Raw genomic sequence first — 16,320 nt, forward strand, 5'->3', positions numbered from 1 at the left:
CCTAGATAGCATATTAAAAAGCAGAGACATTACTTTGCCAACCAAGGTCCATCTAGTCAAGGCTATGGTTTTTCCCGTGGTCATGTATGGATGTGAGAGTTGGACTGTGAAGAAAGCTGATCGCCGAAGAATTGATGCTTTTGAACTGTGTTGGAGAAGACTCTTGAGAGTCCCTTGGACTGCAAGGAGATCCAACCAGTCCATTCTAAAGGAGGTGAATCCTGGGTGTTCATTGGAAGGACTGATGCGAAAGCTGAAACTCCAATACTTTGGCCACCTCATGTGACGAGTTGACTCACTGGAAAAGACTCTGATGCTGGGAGTGATTGGGGGTGGGAGGAGACGGGGACGACAGAGAATGAGATGGCTGGATGGCATCACCGACTCGATGGACATGAGTTTGAGTGAACTCCGGGAGTTGGTGATGGGCAGGGAGGCCTGGCGTGCTGTGATTCATGGGGTCGCAAAGAGTCAGACACGTCTGAGCAACTGAACTGAACTGAACTGAACTGAATACTTGGCATTGGACCAGTTGATGAGAGAAGAAAGGAAAATTGGAAAGGTTTATGGACCAACCCTGCAAGCTTTGAATATTACTTCTGCTCACAGTTTATCATCTGGAACTTCAATACCTGGCCTACTCTAACTGCACTGAATGTTGGGAATTGTAGTCCAGCTGTGGTCCTAGAAGGAAAAGGAAGTATCTGTCATAGACCTTTTCCTGAGCTTTCATCTACATGTTAACCAGGATATTCTCATTGTTGTTTAGTTGCTAAGTTGTTTCTGACTCTGTTTGAGACTGCATGAGCTGTAGCCCACCAGCCTCCTCTGTCCATGGGATATCTCAGGCAAGAATACTGGAGAGGGTTACTATTTCCTTCTCCAGGGATCTTCCCAACCCAGGTGTCAAGCCCTCATCTCCAGCATTGGCAGGCATGTTCTTTATCACTGATCCACCAGGGAAGTCTGTCAACCAGAATAGAAAGTGGAAACAAGAAATTCCTAGTGTATCACATCCTACACAGAATATGAAGCAAAGGGTTAATCAACTCTATTAGATAATTATTCTAATCATTAATCCTTGTTTTCAATAATAATAATATTTAATAAACTTTTCAATTTACAAAATACAGTCCTATTCCTTAGGTAGGTGGGGTGGATAAGTGGCAAGAGTGTAGTCTTTGAGATAAGAAAGGTTTGGATGTAACCTGTGGCTCCCATACTTGCTGTGTTTGTCAGCTGAGTCTAGTTAGTTACCTCTTCTTGCCTTTATTTTTCATCTGAAAAGTGAAATAAAGAATCCTTTCCTTAATAATTATGAAGATTAAAAGAATTACAGTAAGTAAAGCATCTAGATTAGTAGTTACTCTTTTTTTTTTTTTTGATAGTGATTATCATTCAACTGACTTATTCAACACTTTACAGACATTGCTAGCTCCAGGAAACTGACTTAGATAAACAATTTTTTCAACTTCAGATAAGACTAAACCTACTTTTTCTGATTTCAACTACATGATCATTATTTTCCCAAGAAAATACATCAGAAATGTTTCAGTTAAGATGGTATAAGAGAACTTCAAAGGGGAGCACTAAAATATATATGGGAGTATATCTAATTGTGGTTTACTTAGAAGATTACAAGGCAAATCCATACTAAAGAAAAGAAAATCTTCAAAAATTTCAAATATTTACCTACCTTTAAATTCTGTGCGCCATGCTCCTTCCAGATTAAAAATTAAGCTGTGTCTTCCCACTTAGACATACTTTCTATCTCTTGGGAACAAAATATATAGTGTTATTCTTTGTGTGATTCTTTGTGGTTCAGCTGTAAGTTAAACAAACAGCAGAGTTCTAAGACACCACAACTGCCTAACTGGAAACACTTAAGTTGTCCATAAATCACCCAGTGTAGATGTGTATTGTATAGACTTTCAAGGGTTACTGTTATTCTGAGCCACTATGCAAATTACATAATTTCTGGGTAGGCAATATTTTTAAGGTGCCAGGACCCTTACTTAGGCTGGTTGGTGAGAGTTCTTTTAGGACTCACAGTTGTAAACATGGACTTAATTAATTTTGCATACTATTTTACACTTTTTTTCTCTGTAAGCGTTTTAAGTTATATTCACACCTATTAGTAAACTAATGACTGCATATCTTCTCATGCTTGCCCTTGTTTTTTTGTGTACATTTTTCTCACTTACTTCTAACTTGGCTTCACACTTTTTTTAATATCAGAGCTCATTAGTTTTACTTCCTTTCTACTAGGCCTGTATCACTCTCTGCTTATGCTTGGTGAAATAATCTGCTTTGCCAAATGTAATGCAGAAAATAGTATTCATATTTGAAATTATTGATTAAAAATACCATACTATTAAGGAATGGTAAAGATAAGAAAAAGGAGCTAATTTCTGGCAAGTTAAGATCTTAGCTAAAAAAAAAAAAAATCCAAGCGGCACTTCATCCCATAAAAGTTTCAAATTGTCAAATCTACATTTTAAATCTTTTTTGTCTATCACAGAAAATGGAGACCTCCTTATTAAACCCCTATATATGCGCATCCAAGTTGGTACATGACTATTAAAAATCAAATAATCTTTTTCAAGCTGATCTTAGTCCTTTGAAATTTTGTCCTTGAATAAAAAAATTTGGTTCCTTCCGTCTTCTTCATTTGATTACTGTTTCTTTAGACTATACACTTTAATCTGACAGAAACAAGTTTATCCAGCTGAAACATTCAGTTAAATTGATGTATTTTGAAAATGGGTTAAAGGAACCACAGAGAAAATATATACTTCTATTTCTAAACCAAATGCCTAAAATACGAGTGTTAGGGCTATTTATGCTTACCATAAACTTTTCACAGGAAAGTTCAAGATGTATGTATTTATGCAACTAGGATTACTATTGGAGAAGGAAATGGCAGCCCACTCCAGTACTCTTGCCTGGAAAATCCCATGGACGGGGGAGCCTGGTGGGCTGCAGTCCATGGGGTCGCTAAGAGTCAGACACAACTGAGTGACTTCACTTTCACTTTTCACTTTCATGCATTGGAGAAGGAAATGGCAACCCACTCCAGTGTTCTTGCCTGGAGAATCCCAGTAACAGGGGAGCCTGGTGGGCTGCTGTCTATGGGGTCGCACAGAGTCGGACACGACTGAAGCGACTTAGCAGCAGCAGCAGCAGGGTTACTATTAAATATTTTACAAGTAACATAGCAACTAATCATAACAGATACATATTATTTTGCTGTGTACTGTTTGGGTGCATACAATTAGATTCCTGTCAACATCAAAAAGTAATAATACATTTTCCAGAAGGTTATTGCGTTTCTGTTATAAAACTGTTGTTTTTAATAAAATAAATTTTTATTCAAATTTTTCATTGTAATCAATACAATGCTTTTCAAAAATTACTGTCACATACACTATTGAGTTGGCCAAAAGGTTCATTCATGTTTTTCCATAACATTTTGCAGAGAAACCCAAACAAACTTTTTGGCAACCCAATAGTTTTGAAATAATTAGTTGTAATTTTTCTAGAGTGGCATAATTAGCAAAGCCATTATTAGTCAGACTGACTTGAGGGGAAAAGCAACCAAAACTTGAGGTGCTACATAGATCTGGTACAAGAGTGTTTATGAAGTGTGAGATATCACTAAAATATACCACCTCATAATATTCGGTAATAACGAAGCTACAGAACACTTTGATTCTCTAAACTTTCTACTTTCAGATTATTACAAATTGTTGAGAACTCAGATACTATAATTACATATTCATTAGATATAGAATATATGTAGTATTTGAATATTCATATAATTTTCTAATAAATATATATATTCAGTTCAGTTCAGTTCAGTTCAGTCGCTCAGTCGTGTCCAACTCTCCGCGACCCCATGAATCACAGCACGCCAGGCCTCCCTGTCCATCACCAACTCCTGGAGTACACTCAAATTCATGTCCACAGAGTTGGTGATGCCATCCAGCCATCTCATTCTCTGTCGTCCCCTTCTCCTCCTGCCCCCAACCTTTCCCAGCATCAGAGTCTTTTCCAGTGAGTCAACTCGTCACATGAGGTGGCCAAAGTATTGCAGTTTCAGCCTTAACATCAGTCCCTCCAATGAACATCCAGGATTGATATTTTAATCTATGCTACATATGATTTATATACAAATTGTTGTTGTTTAATTGTTAAGTCATATCTGACTCTTTTGCAACTCCATGGACTGTAACCCACCAGGTTCCTCTGTCCCTGGGATTTCCCAGGTAAGAATACTGGAGTGAGTTGCCATTTCCTTCTCCAGGGGATCTTCCTGACCCAGGCATCAAACTTGTGTCTCCTACACTGGCAGGCAGATTCTTTACCACTGAGTTACCAGGGAAGCACATCTATTTAAATATACAGCACTACATTTTATATGCTATATAAGTATATTATATATTATATAAACATATATAGTTATATAGTTTTATACCATGTATAATTTGATTGACTATTGTATATTACCTCACTCTGTTGAAAGATATACAATAGGGAGGCAGTTGATAATGGAATCAGTTCCACACATTTTAGATTTTAGGTCTGCCCCTTATTAACTATACAATTTAGGATACTTAATTTCTGTAACTAGTTATGACCAACCTAGACAGCATATTAAAAAGCAAACAAAGGTCCATTTAGTCAAAGCTATGGTTTTTTCCAGTTGTCATGTATGGATATGACAGTTGGACCATAAAGAAAACTGAGTGCCAAAGAATTGATGCTTTTGAACTGTGGTGTTGGCGAAGACTCTTGAGAGTCCCTTGGAGAGCAAAGAGATCCAACTAGTCCATCCTAAAGAAAATCAGTCCTGAATATTCATTGGAAGGACTGATGCTGAAGTTGAAAGTCCAATACTTTGGTTGCCTGATGTGAAGAACTAACTCATTTAAAAAGACCGTGATGCTGGGAAAGATTGAAGGTGGGAGGAGAGGGGGATGGCAGAGGATGAGATGGCTGGATGGCATCACTGACTCAATGGACATGACTTTGAGAAAGCTCCAGAAGTTGGTGATGGACAGGGAAGCCTGGCATGCTGCAGTCCATGGGGTTGCCAAGAGCGGGACACAATGGGTGACTGAAATGAACTGAATTTCTATAAGTCTTAGTGTTTTCCATTTTAATTGGGGAAAATTAACATCTTAGAATTTTTGTGAGAATGAAGGGGATGTATACAAAATACTTACTGAAGTAGCTGGCAATTGGAAAACATAAAATAAGTTGCAGACAAGGGAGAAAACAAGAGGTGGCAGTTTCTAGCAGCAAGAAGTTTTGTAAGTGTTAATATATTCACTTCAGTTCAGTCAGTTCAGTTCAGTTGCTCAGTCGTGTCCGACTCTTTGCGACCCCATGAATTACAGCACGCCAGGCCTCCCTGTCCATCACCAACTCCCGGAGTTCACTCAAACTCATGTCCATCAAGTTGGTGATGCCATCCAGCCATCTCATTCTCTGTCGTCCCCTTCTCCTCCCGCCCCCAATCCTTCCCAGCATCAGAGTCTTTTCCAGTGAGTCAACTCATTTCATCCCAATTCTAGTGATCATATTGAGCTACTTTATAATATATAATGTGACTTTCAAAAACAAAGCATGGATTTACAATCTCTAAAACAGGAAAAATAATTTGATGTTCTCAAACAAGCAGTGTGTTTATTTTTTGAATGACTCAGAAGGGTGAGATTTATGAGAATGAAAATGACCAATATGAAGGAAGATTTGCGAATATATCAGTTTTACTATGTGGTTTGTGATTACAGAGTTCTTAACAGAATACTTCGTGTGGTGGGAAAATAGCTTTTTTAAAATTACTCTTCAATTTGAAAGAGTTCATATCAGGGTGAAGACTAGTGTATGTAACATGAGAAGGCTGATGTATAAAACCAAGCCACAAAGTCAATACTCCCCAAACATTACTTGCCTAAGGACCTCTCAGTTAACAATAAAATTCTCCATGTGGCTTACCTCAGTTCTGCACTCGTACTCCTACCAGAAATGCTCATGGAGATTCTCTGAATCAGGAATCACTGTGAAAATTTTTCTGCTTACTTTTCTTCTCAGATTTAGAAGTCAGCATTTCTGGTTTCATAACCAGATGTTTAAGGAAGGAAAATGGTCTTCAGGAATCTTAGCAAATACTCCAGGCATAAACAACTCTCAGTAATTTTGTTTCATTAAGGGTTAATGGTTTTGTAAAGAGAAAACAGTAAAAAAGAAAATTTTCTGTGAATTATATTTCCCAAAAGAAGATTTTATTCTTGGTAGATTTACAGAATCGGAGAAGGCAATGGCAAGCCACTCCAGTACTCTTGCCTAGAAAATCCCATGGACGGAGGAGCCTGGTAGGCTGCAGTCCATGGGGTCGCTATGAGTCAGACATGACTGAAAGACTTCACTTTCACTTTTCACTTTCACACATTGGAGAAGGAAATGGCAACCCACTCCAGTGTTCTTGCCTGGAGAGTCCCAGGGACGGCGGAGCCTGGTGGGCTGCCGTCTATGGGGTCACACAGAGTCGGACACGACTGAAGTGTCTTAGCAGCAGCAGCAGATTTAGAGAAAGAGAAAAATGGATATAGCAATGTTTCTACTTATTAATTTTATCATCATATTAAAGTTTTCTAGGGTATTTGCTTATACAGGATATATGGTGTATTTATATGATTATTTTGTCCAAGGTATTCAAATTACTTTATGTAAATTTGAACCTCTGTGTTTACATCTGAGTGCAGCTTGATTTTTTAACTTTGCTATAAACAACATTCTGAATAACATACTGCATAAGGCTTTCAAAATATTGAAGTAACCCAAGCCCTTACTTGCCCTACCCTATAAGGGAACAATTATCAGCTTTCTTGTTGATGGGAAATTAAAACATAGCTGAAGTTCTAATGCCAAGTCTCACATTTATAAAGGCAAGGAATGGCATAACTGAGGGAGATATAAAGATATAGAGAGTAGGTCCCTAATCCCTAAAAAGTTTACAAACTTGTTGATATAATGGGTAACTCAGCAAGGAAAACTCACTGTACTAAGTGGAGAGTGGAGGATACTGTGTGAATGGCTATAAATCTTGAATTTTTGAGGCAGGTTAGGAAACAAAATTTCCGCAGGAATCAAAGAAGCAGGGGTAAAATAGCAAAATGATTCTGAATTTACTGGCACATATCTACCAGTATATATTTTGTCTTAATTTAAAAATATATTTTCAAAACATATAGAATTTTGGGTTGACAGATTTTTTTCTCTTTCATCCCATGAAGGAGGTTTCTTGGCAGTCTAGCCCTCATTGTTTCTGAGGAGATATCAACAGTCATTTGAACTGTTGTTCCCCTACATGAAGTTTACCATTTTTGTTTGACTTCTGTCAACATTTGTCTCTTTTTATTTTCATTTTATTTTTAATTTCATGGCTGTGATCACAATCTGCAGTGATTTTGGAGCCCCCAAAGGTTAGGGGCGGGAGGAGAAGGGGACGACCGAGAATGAGATGGCTGGATGGCATCACCGACTCTGTGGACATGAGTTTGAATGAACTCTGGGAGTTGGTGATGGACAGGGAGGCCTGGCGTGCTGTGATTCATGGGGTCGTGGAGAGTTGGACACGACTGAGCGACTGAACTGAACTGTACTGAACTGAAAAATAAAGTCAGCTACTGTTTCCACTGTTTCCCCATCTATTTGCTATGAAGTGACGGGGAACAGATACCATAATCTTTGTTTTCTGAATGTTGAGCTTTAAGCCAAATTTCTCACTTTCATCAAGAGGCTCTTTAGTTCTTCTTCACTTTCTGCCATAAGGGTGGTGTCATCTGCATATCTGAGGTTACTGATGTTTCTCCCAGCAATCTTGATTCCAGCTTGTGCTTCTTCCAGCCCAGTGTTTCTCATGATGTACTCTGCATATAAGTTAACTAAGCAGGGTGACAGTATACAGCCTTGACGTACTCCTTTTCTTATTTGGAACCAGTCTGTTGTTCCATGTCCAGTTCTAACTGTTGCTTCCTGACCTGCATAAAGATTTCTCAAGAGGCAGGTCAGGTGATCTGGTATTCCCATCTCTTTCAGAATTTTCCACAGTTTATTGTGATCCACACAGTCAAAGGCTTTGGCATAGTCAATGAAGCAGAAATAGATGTTTTTCTGGAACTCTCTTGCTTTCTTGATGATCCAGCAGGGGTTAGCAATTTGATCTCTGGTTCTCTGCTTTTTCTAAAACCAGGAAGTTCATGGTTCACGTATTGCTGAAGCCTGGCTTGGAGAATTTTGAGCATGACTTTACTAGTGTGTGAGATGAGTGCAATTGTGCGGTAGTTTGAGCATTCTTTGGCATTGCCTTTCTTTGGGACAGAAATGAAAACTGACCTTTTCCAGTCCTGTGATCACTGCTGAGTTTTCCAAATTTGTTGGCATATTGAGTGTAGCACTTTCACAGCATCATCTTTAAGGATTTGAAATATCTCATTTCGAATTCTATCATCTCCACTAGCTTTGTTCATTGTGATGCTTCCTAAGGCCCACTTGACTTCACATTCCAGGATGTCTGGCTCTAGGTGAGTGATCACACTATCATGATTATCTAGGTCGTGAAGATCTTTTTTGTACAGTTCTTCTGTGTGTTCTTGCCACCTCTTCTTAATATCTTCTGCTTCTGTTAGATTCATACCATTTCTGTCCTTTATCGAGCCCATCTTTGCATGAAATATTCCCTTGGGATCTCTAATTTTCTTGAAGAGATCTCTAGTCTTTCCCATTCTATTGTTTTCCTCTATTTCTTTGCACTGATTACTGAGGAAGGCTTTATTTTTTTTTAATTTATTTTAATTGGAGGCTACTTAGTTTACAATATTATATTGTTTTTGCCATACATTGACATAAATCTGCCCCGGGTGTACATGTGTTCCCCATCTTGAACCCCCCTCCCACCTCCCTCCCCATCCCATCCCTCTGGTTCAGCCCAGTACACCAGCCCCGAGCATCCTGTATCATGCATCGACCTGGACTGGCAATTCGTTTCACATATGATAATATACATGCTTCAATGCCATTCTCTCAAATCATCCACCCTCGCCCTCTCCCACAGAGTCCAAAAGACTGTTCTGTACATCTGCATCTCTTTTGCTGTCTCGCATACAGGGTTATCGTTACCATCTCTTTCTTATCTCTCCTTCATATTCTCTGAAAATCTGCATTCAAATGAATATACCTTTCCTTTTCTCCTTTGCTGTTCACTTCTCTTCTTTTCACAGCTATTTGTAAGGCCTCCTCAGACAGCCATTTTGCTTTTCTGCATTTCGTTTTCTTGGGGATGGTCTTGATCTCTGTCTCCTGTACAATGTCACAAACCTCCATCCATAGTTCATCAGGCACTGTGTCTATCAGATCTAGTCCCTTAAATCTATTTCTCACTTCCACTGTATAATCATAAGGGATTTGATTTAGGTCATACCTGAATGGTCTAGTGGTTTTCCCTACTTTCTTCAATTTAAGTCTGAATTTGGCAATGAGGAGTTCATGATCTGAGCCACACTTAGCTCCTGTTTTTGCTGTTTTTAGGTCTTGTTTTTGCTGACTGTATAGAGCTTCTCCGTCTTTGGCTGCAAAGTATATAATCAATCTGATTTTGGTGTTGGCCATATGGTGATGTCCATGCGTAGAGTCTTCTCGTGTTGTTGGAAGAGGGTGCTTGCTATGACCAGTGTGTTCTCTTGGCAAAACCTTGTTAGCCTTTGCCCTGCTTCATTCTGTCCTTCAAGGCTAAATTTGCCTGTTATTCCAGGTGTTTCTTGATGTCCTACTTTTGCATTCCAGTCCCCTATAATGAAAAGGACATATTTTTGGGGTGTTAGTTCTAGAAGGTCTTTTAGTCTTCATAAAACTGTTCAACTTCAGCTTCTTCAGTGTTACAGGTCAGGACATAGATTTGGATTACCGTGATATTGAGTGGTTTTCCTTGGAAATGAACAGAGATCATCCTGTCGTTCGGAGATTGCACCCAAGTATTACATTTCGGACTCTTTTGTTGACTATGATGGCTACTCCATTTCTTCTAAGGGATTCCTGCCCATTGTAGTAGATATAATGGTCATCTGAGTTAAATTCACCCACTGCAATCCATTTTAGTTCACTGATTCCTAGAATGTCGACATTCACTCTTGCCATCTCCTGTTTGACCACTTCCAATTTGCCTTGATTCATGGACCTAACATTCCAGGTTCCTCTGCAATATTGCTCTTTACAGCATCAGACCTTGCTTCTGTCATCAGTCACATCCACAACTGGGTGTTTGCTTTTGCTCCATCCCTTCATTCTTTCTGGATTTATTTCTCCACTGATCTCCAGTAGCATATTGGGCACCTACCAACCTGGGAAGTTCATCTTTTAGCGTCCTATCTTTTTGCCTTTTTATACTGTTCATGGGGTTCTCAAGGCAAGAATACTGAAATGGTTTGCCATTCCCTACTCCAGTGGACCACATTCTGTCAGAAGGAAGGAAAGTTATGACCAACCTAGACAGCATATTAAAAAGCAGAGACATTACTTTGTGAACAAAGTTCTGCCTAGTCAAGGCTATTATTTTTCCAGTAGTCATGTACGGATGTGAGAGTTAGACTATAAAGAAAGCTGAGCGCTGAAGAATTGATGCTTTTGAACTGTACTGTTGGAGAAGACTCTTGAGAGTCCCTTGGACTGCAATTAGATCTAACCAGTCCATCCTAAAGGAGATCAGTCCTGTGTGTTCATTGCAAAGACTGCTGTTGAAGCTAAAACTCCAATATTTTGGCCACCTAATGCGAAGAGGTGACTCATTTGAAAAGACCCTGATGCTGGGAGGGATTGGGGGCAGGAGGAGAAGGGGATGACAGAGGATGAGATGGTTGGATGGCATCACTGACTCATGGACATGAGTTTGGGTAAACTTCAGGAGTTGGTGATGGACAGGGAGGCCTGGTGTGCTACAGTCCATGGGATCACAAAGAGTCGGACAAGACTGAGCAAATGAACTGAAATGAATTTTGTTTTTAGTAGTTTATTATGATCTATGTGTATGTGGATTTGGGGATATATTTATTCTGTTTGGGTTTTGTTGAGCTTGAATCTGTACATTTATGTCTTTTTTAAAACCAACTGTGGGAAAATTTGACCATTATTTCTTCTAATATTTTTTTTAATGTAGTCTCTGTTCTGTCATCCATGGACTCCAGTTACACCCATGTTTGAAAATATCCCTCAAGTCCTTGAGACTCTTTGTTTCTTCTAATCATTTTCTCTGCTTTGGATTGGATTATTTATATTGATCTATCTTTAAGTCCACTGATTTTTCTGTTTTTTAAGTTCTGCTGTTAAGCTCATCCAGTAAACAGTTAAATTTTAAGTATTGCATATTTAAATCTAGAATTTCCATTTGATTCTTTTTTAGCTTCTGTTTCTCTGGTGAGATTTTATATCCTTTTATTCATTGAACTCATGTTTTCTTTTATGTCTTAAAGAGTGATTTTAGTGGTTGTTTTAAAATCCTTATTTGCTGATTTCAACTTCTGTGTCATTTCAAATGGTCTCAATTGAATGTCTTTTCTCTTGAGAATGGCTCATCTGTCAAAGAGTTTTAAATTTTATCACTATTGTGATATATACATTGTAGAGACTCTGATTTATGTTATTTATGTAAAGAATATTGAGTTTTGTAAATTTTTCAGCAGGAAGTTAGCTTGAAAAAAGTCAAATTATAAACTCTCTCCATCAGTGGGCAGCAGCTCAAATTTACCTTCAGTTGGGAAGATCCCCTGGAGAAGGAAATGGCAACCCACTCCAGTATCCTTGCCTGGAAAGTCTCATGGACAAAGGTGCCTGGTGGGCTGCAGTCCATGGGGTCACAAAGAGTCGGGCACAACTGAGTGACTAACAACAACTTTAATTGCAGTTTGACTACTTGTAGTTGCCCCATACATGCATAATTAAAGGGCCGAAGATTTGGGCTTCCCTTCTCAATCCTTCCTGACTCTCCAACTGAGTCCATCAGTTATGAAGTATGTGACCTTGGAAGTGTGTTACTCTCTCACAGCCTCAGTTTCATCATAAAGAGGTAATGGCGACTTCAGAATTTTAATTTAACGATAGTGTACAAGGTGAGTAGAGTATAAAAATGAAGAACCAATTAAGTTTTAAAACATCAAAAACTAAACTAGTCTGAGAAATTTATTTTAATTCTTTCAATGTAAAGAGGAGTAATTTGATGCTTAGGAAGATGCAGGGACTTGAGTGACTTGTCCAAGGCTGCTAATCATGAACCTATTTTGGGCAGATTCTGGAGATAAGTTTCCAGAATTCTATTCAGCATTCTTTCCACTATAACCCACTTAAAAGGCAGCACAGTGAACTCAGTTGGAGAGTCTGGGAATGCAGATAAAACAAATGGATTTATGAAAGTTTGTGGAGGAAGATTTGATCAGTGACCAATCAAGTGATGGCTTGGAAGTCCTAAAAGGTAGATAACTACAACGTAGATTACTAATAACTAAGAGAATATCGCCATCAACTGAAATAAGCAATGTAAGTGGATAGGAAAGGTGGCGAGTTAGCAAAGGATTAAAGTAGAAAAAAACACCCAAGCTAGAATGTGAAGGATTTAGATAGTGTGTGAGGAAGAATTGTTTGTGAACAAAGTCTGCCAGGGGTTTGTAATAGGATATTTGGGCAGACTGGGAAAATCTTTCTATGACAGCTTTAAAACTAGGATAGTTTTCTGTCACAGCTGAAGTGTAACATTGCTTGTAAGCAAGAAGTCATATTCGGTGAATTCTCAAAGTTCTTCTGGAGTCTGTGATGCTTTGAAGTTCTTAGATTTAGTGCACTTGGCTTAGAAAACGGATGTTGGATATGGGACATAAAAATAGAAAGGATTTGAAATGACGTTTTAAATATGAGGTGAATTAACCATTCCATATCAGAAGGTTTACTATGGTATAACCTTTCCAGATCCTGCAGACTATAGTGCTGAAGAATCTGAAACCTGGTCCACACACTAGCCGCATGGAGCCAGCATGTCTGCCAAGGCAGTTACAGAGAAGGAAGCCTGCCTTATCAAGGAGCGGCATCTGTACCAGAAGTAGGAGAGCCCTAGAGCTGAATTTCATCAGCACAAAAGGGATGATGAGTATGACCAAGTTTTTGCAACAGTTTCCTGTTGAAGGCGAATTTGTAACTTAAAGAAGTTACATTTAACATCATTTTCCTTTTCTGGCTCAATTGGTAAATAGTTTTGCTTTTGTCAGTGTTGGTTTTCTTCAAACATAAACATGGATTCCAAACAAGTCTAAGAACAAGCGTTTTTTTTTTTTGTTGTTGTTGTTGTTGTTTGAGGAAAATCTTATATTTCCAACCCATGTTATTGTGAGAAAAATCAGAGTGATCAAAAATATTTCAAAATCCTGCTTTGAATTTGTCTTAGTCTGGGACCCAGAAAAGCTCTTTCTGTTGTGGAAATATGTGGATCTTGGTGATTTGGACCCAGTAAATTGTCCTCATTTCAGTGAAGTAGTTTATTTACAACGTCTTGATGGGAGAAAATGTGGAGGCTAGTAGTCCATTTAACTACAGTGGTGAGTACCGCTCATAAAGATAGATGTGTTCAAAATTTGGTCTCTTTCTTTACAGTTCATAGATTTTATTTCATGACACTTATAGTCAGAGGAACATGGGATAGAAATTATTAACATTATTAATTTAGGCAAACTAGAGAAAAATTGATAGTCATTATTTCTGTAGATGTGTAGCAGTGTGATCTCACTAAAGCATGCATTGAAGTTGACCATTTGGGAATGGTGACTGCTCTCAGTACCCATCTATAGTATTTGTGTATAATGGAGAGGGTCTACCGGGATGAAGTTTTGTGCACTGGATCTCGGGGCCATAGAGAATGATGATGCTAAAATGATAAAGACATAATGGGGTGTATTTACAAGCCTAATCTATGAGTAAGAGTCATTCTCTCCAGCTTTGGGGACTGAAGGGAAACACAGAGCTATTTTGGTACGTGAGAGGTTTTGCAGCTTTGTGAGCAGTTGGAGGGAGGTTTGGTATACAGAAGTCTCTTAACCACATGGCAGCATGTGGTGAATGAATTAGAACTATTCTTAGACTTTTCCTTGCAGCATTAACTAGATTATATTTTTGTTCTATAGTCTATGATCATTTCATGGAGAAATAGGGAATCAAATTCTTGATTAAAAGTTATTTGATCTTAATATTTGTCGCAGTCTTTGTTTTAGCAGTGTTTTGGGAAAAAAGGCATTTATTATTTATTCCTTCATTGTGAACTTTCAGCTGGATTCTAAAGTGTCAGTGAGGGACAATAAGAAATGAAGACAGAGTGCTAATCTAAATTATGATGGACCCTCAAGGGGCATGGCAGTGAGATAGGGTTTTATTTGTAACACAGTAGGCAACAATTGAGGATCAAGAGAAGCCCTGAGAGCAAACCTCAAACAGTAGATAGAGCTTTTTACTGCCTTTTGGTTACAACTAGATCACTTCATGGGAAATAGATGGGGAAACAGTGGAAACAATGTCAGACTTTATTTTTTGGGCTCCAAAATCACTGCAGATGCTGATTGCAGCCAGGAAATTAAAAGACGCTTACTCCTTGGAAGGAAAGTTATGACCAACCTAGATAGCATATTAAAAAGCAGAGACATTACTTTGCCAACCAAGGTCCGTCTAGTCAAGGCTATGGTTTTTCCCGTGGTCATGTATGGATGTGAGAGTTGGACTGTGAAGAAAGCTGATCGCCGAAGAATTGATGCTTTTGAACTGTGGTGCTGGAGAAGACTCTTGAGAGTCCCTTGGACTGCAAGGAGGTCCAACCAGTCCATTCTAAAGGAGATCAGTCCTGGGTGTTCATTGGAAGGACTGATGCTAAAGCTGAGTCTCCAATACTTTGGCCACCTCATGTGATGAGTTGACTCACTGGAAAAGAGTCTGATGCTGGGAGGGATTGGGGGTGGGAGGAGACGGGGACGACAGAGAATGAGATGGCTGGATGGCATCACCAACTCTGTGGACATGAGTCTGAGTGAACTCCGGGAGTTGGTGATGGACAGGGAGGCCTGGCGTGCTGTGATTCATGGGGTCGCGGAGATTCGGACACGACTGAGCAACTGAACTGAACTGAACTGATACTGGATTATAATCCATATGGAGCTAAAAGAATTTGGGCCACAAAAATAATGGTTTTTGGCTCATTTGGTATTTCAACAAAAATTTATTGGATCCCTATTTGATGTCACAGATATATTACACTCAGTGGTGGTAATGGTGGTTATGGTGTTAGTTAAAAATCAGTGTCTTCTGAGGAGAATATAACCTTTAGAGAGAGACAGAAAGTTGAATGATATATGGAAAGCTTAAAAATATAACACAAAAGAAGTTTGTAAAAATGTTACTATAACCTGGTAGAGGAATGAAAGTGAAAGTGAAGTTGCTCAGTCGTGTCCAACTGTGACCCCATGAACTGTAGCCTACCAGGTTCCTCCGTCCATGGATTTTCCAGGCAAGAATACTGGAGTGGGTTGCCATTTCCTTCTCCAGGAGATCTTCCCAACCCAGGGATTGAACCCGGGTCTCCCACATTGTAGGGAGATGCTTTACTGTCTGAGCCACCAGGGAAGTCCTGGTAGAGGAACACACAAGAAAACTTTGAAAAGCTCTTGAGAAGTTTCTGGTTTTGTTCCAATTTATTTAGGAGGATGAAGAGCTTCTACATAAAATGTTGTGTGCTCAGTCACTCAGTCGTGTCCAATTCTTTGTGACCCCATAGCCCGCCAGGATCCTCTATCCATGTAATATTCCAGGCAAGAATACTGGAGTAGGTTGCTATTTCCTAAAGATGCATAAAACGGGAATGAAACAAAATAGCTTGAGGAGGTATAGGAAAACAAATATTAGGGTGAAATTTGGGTGAGTGAATACACATGTTATGTCACAGAGAAAAAATTGAAGAAACTGCTTATGGAGTTAGATAAGGCTCATCTAGTAAAATATAAGGCTCTTCTCTCAAAACTCTGACCTTTGAAGCAGAACCTTCCCACATTCTGTGGAATAGTAGTGATCTTTGGCATCAGCCTTAGAGGAAAAATCATGTTCGTGAGACTACTTGCTGTGGTGTAATTTCCATGGCACATCTCAAGGTATCAAGATTCTCATAGTCCATCAACTTTTACACACTTCTGCTAATACACCAAGAAAAAAAATCACTTAGAAAAATATCTAGAATATTTAATTTTC

General features: G+C 38.9%; 1 long non-coding RNA gene across 1 annotated transcript in view; it reads right to left on the reverse strand.

Moving 5' to 3' along the window:
• The window catches only part of LOC148778614 (uncharacterized), a 32,189-nt gene extending 30,252 nt beyond the window's left edge, over window positions 1-1,937 (reverse strand). The window contains exon 1 of the long non-coding RNA XR_016035930.1: window positions 1,697-1,937. This is a non-coding gene — a long non-coding RNA (uncharacterized LOC148778614). The remainder of the gene's footprint in view (window positions 1-1,696) is intronic.
• Window positions 1,938-16,320: the final 14,383 nt, after the last annotated feature.

This window comes from Moschus berezovskii, chromosome 2 (assembly GCF_049115385.1).
Source record: "Moschus berezovskii isolate FMDL1 chromosome 2, NW_MosBer_1.0, whole genome shotgun sequence".
Classification (NCBI taxonomy): domain Eukaryota; kingdom Metazoa; phylum Chordata; class Mammalia; order Artiodactyla; family Moschidae; genus Moschus; species Moschus berezovskii.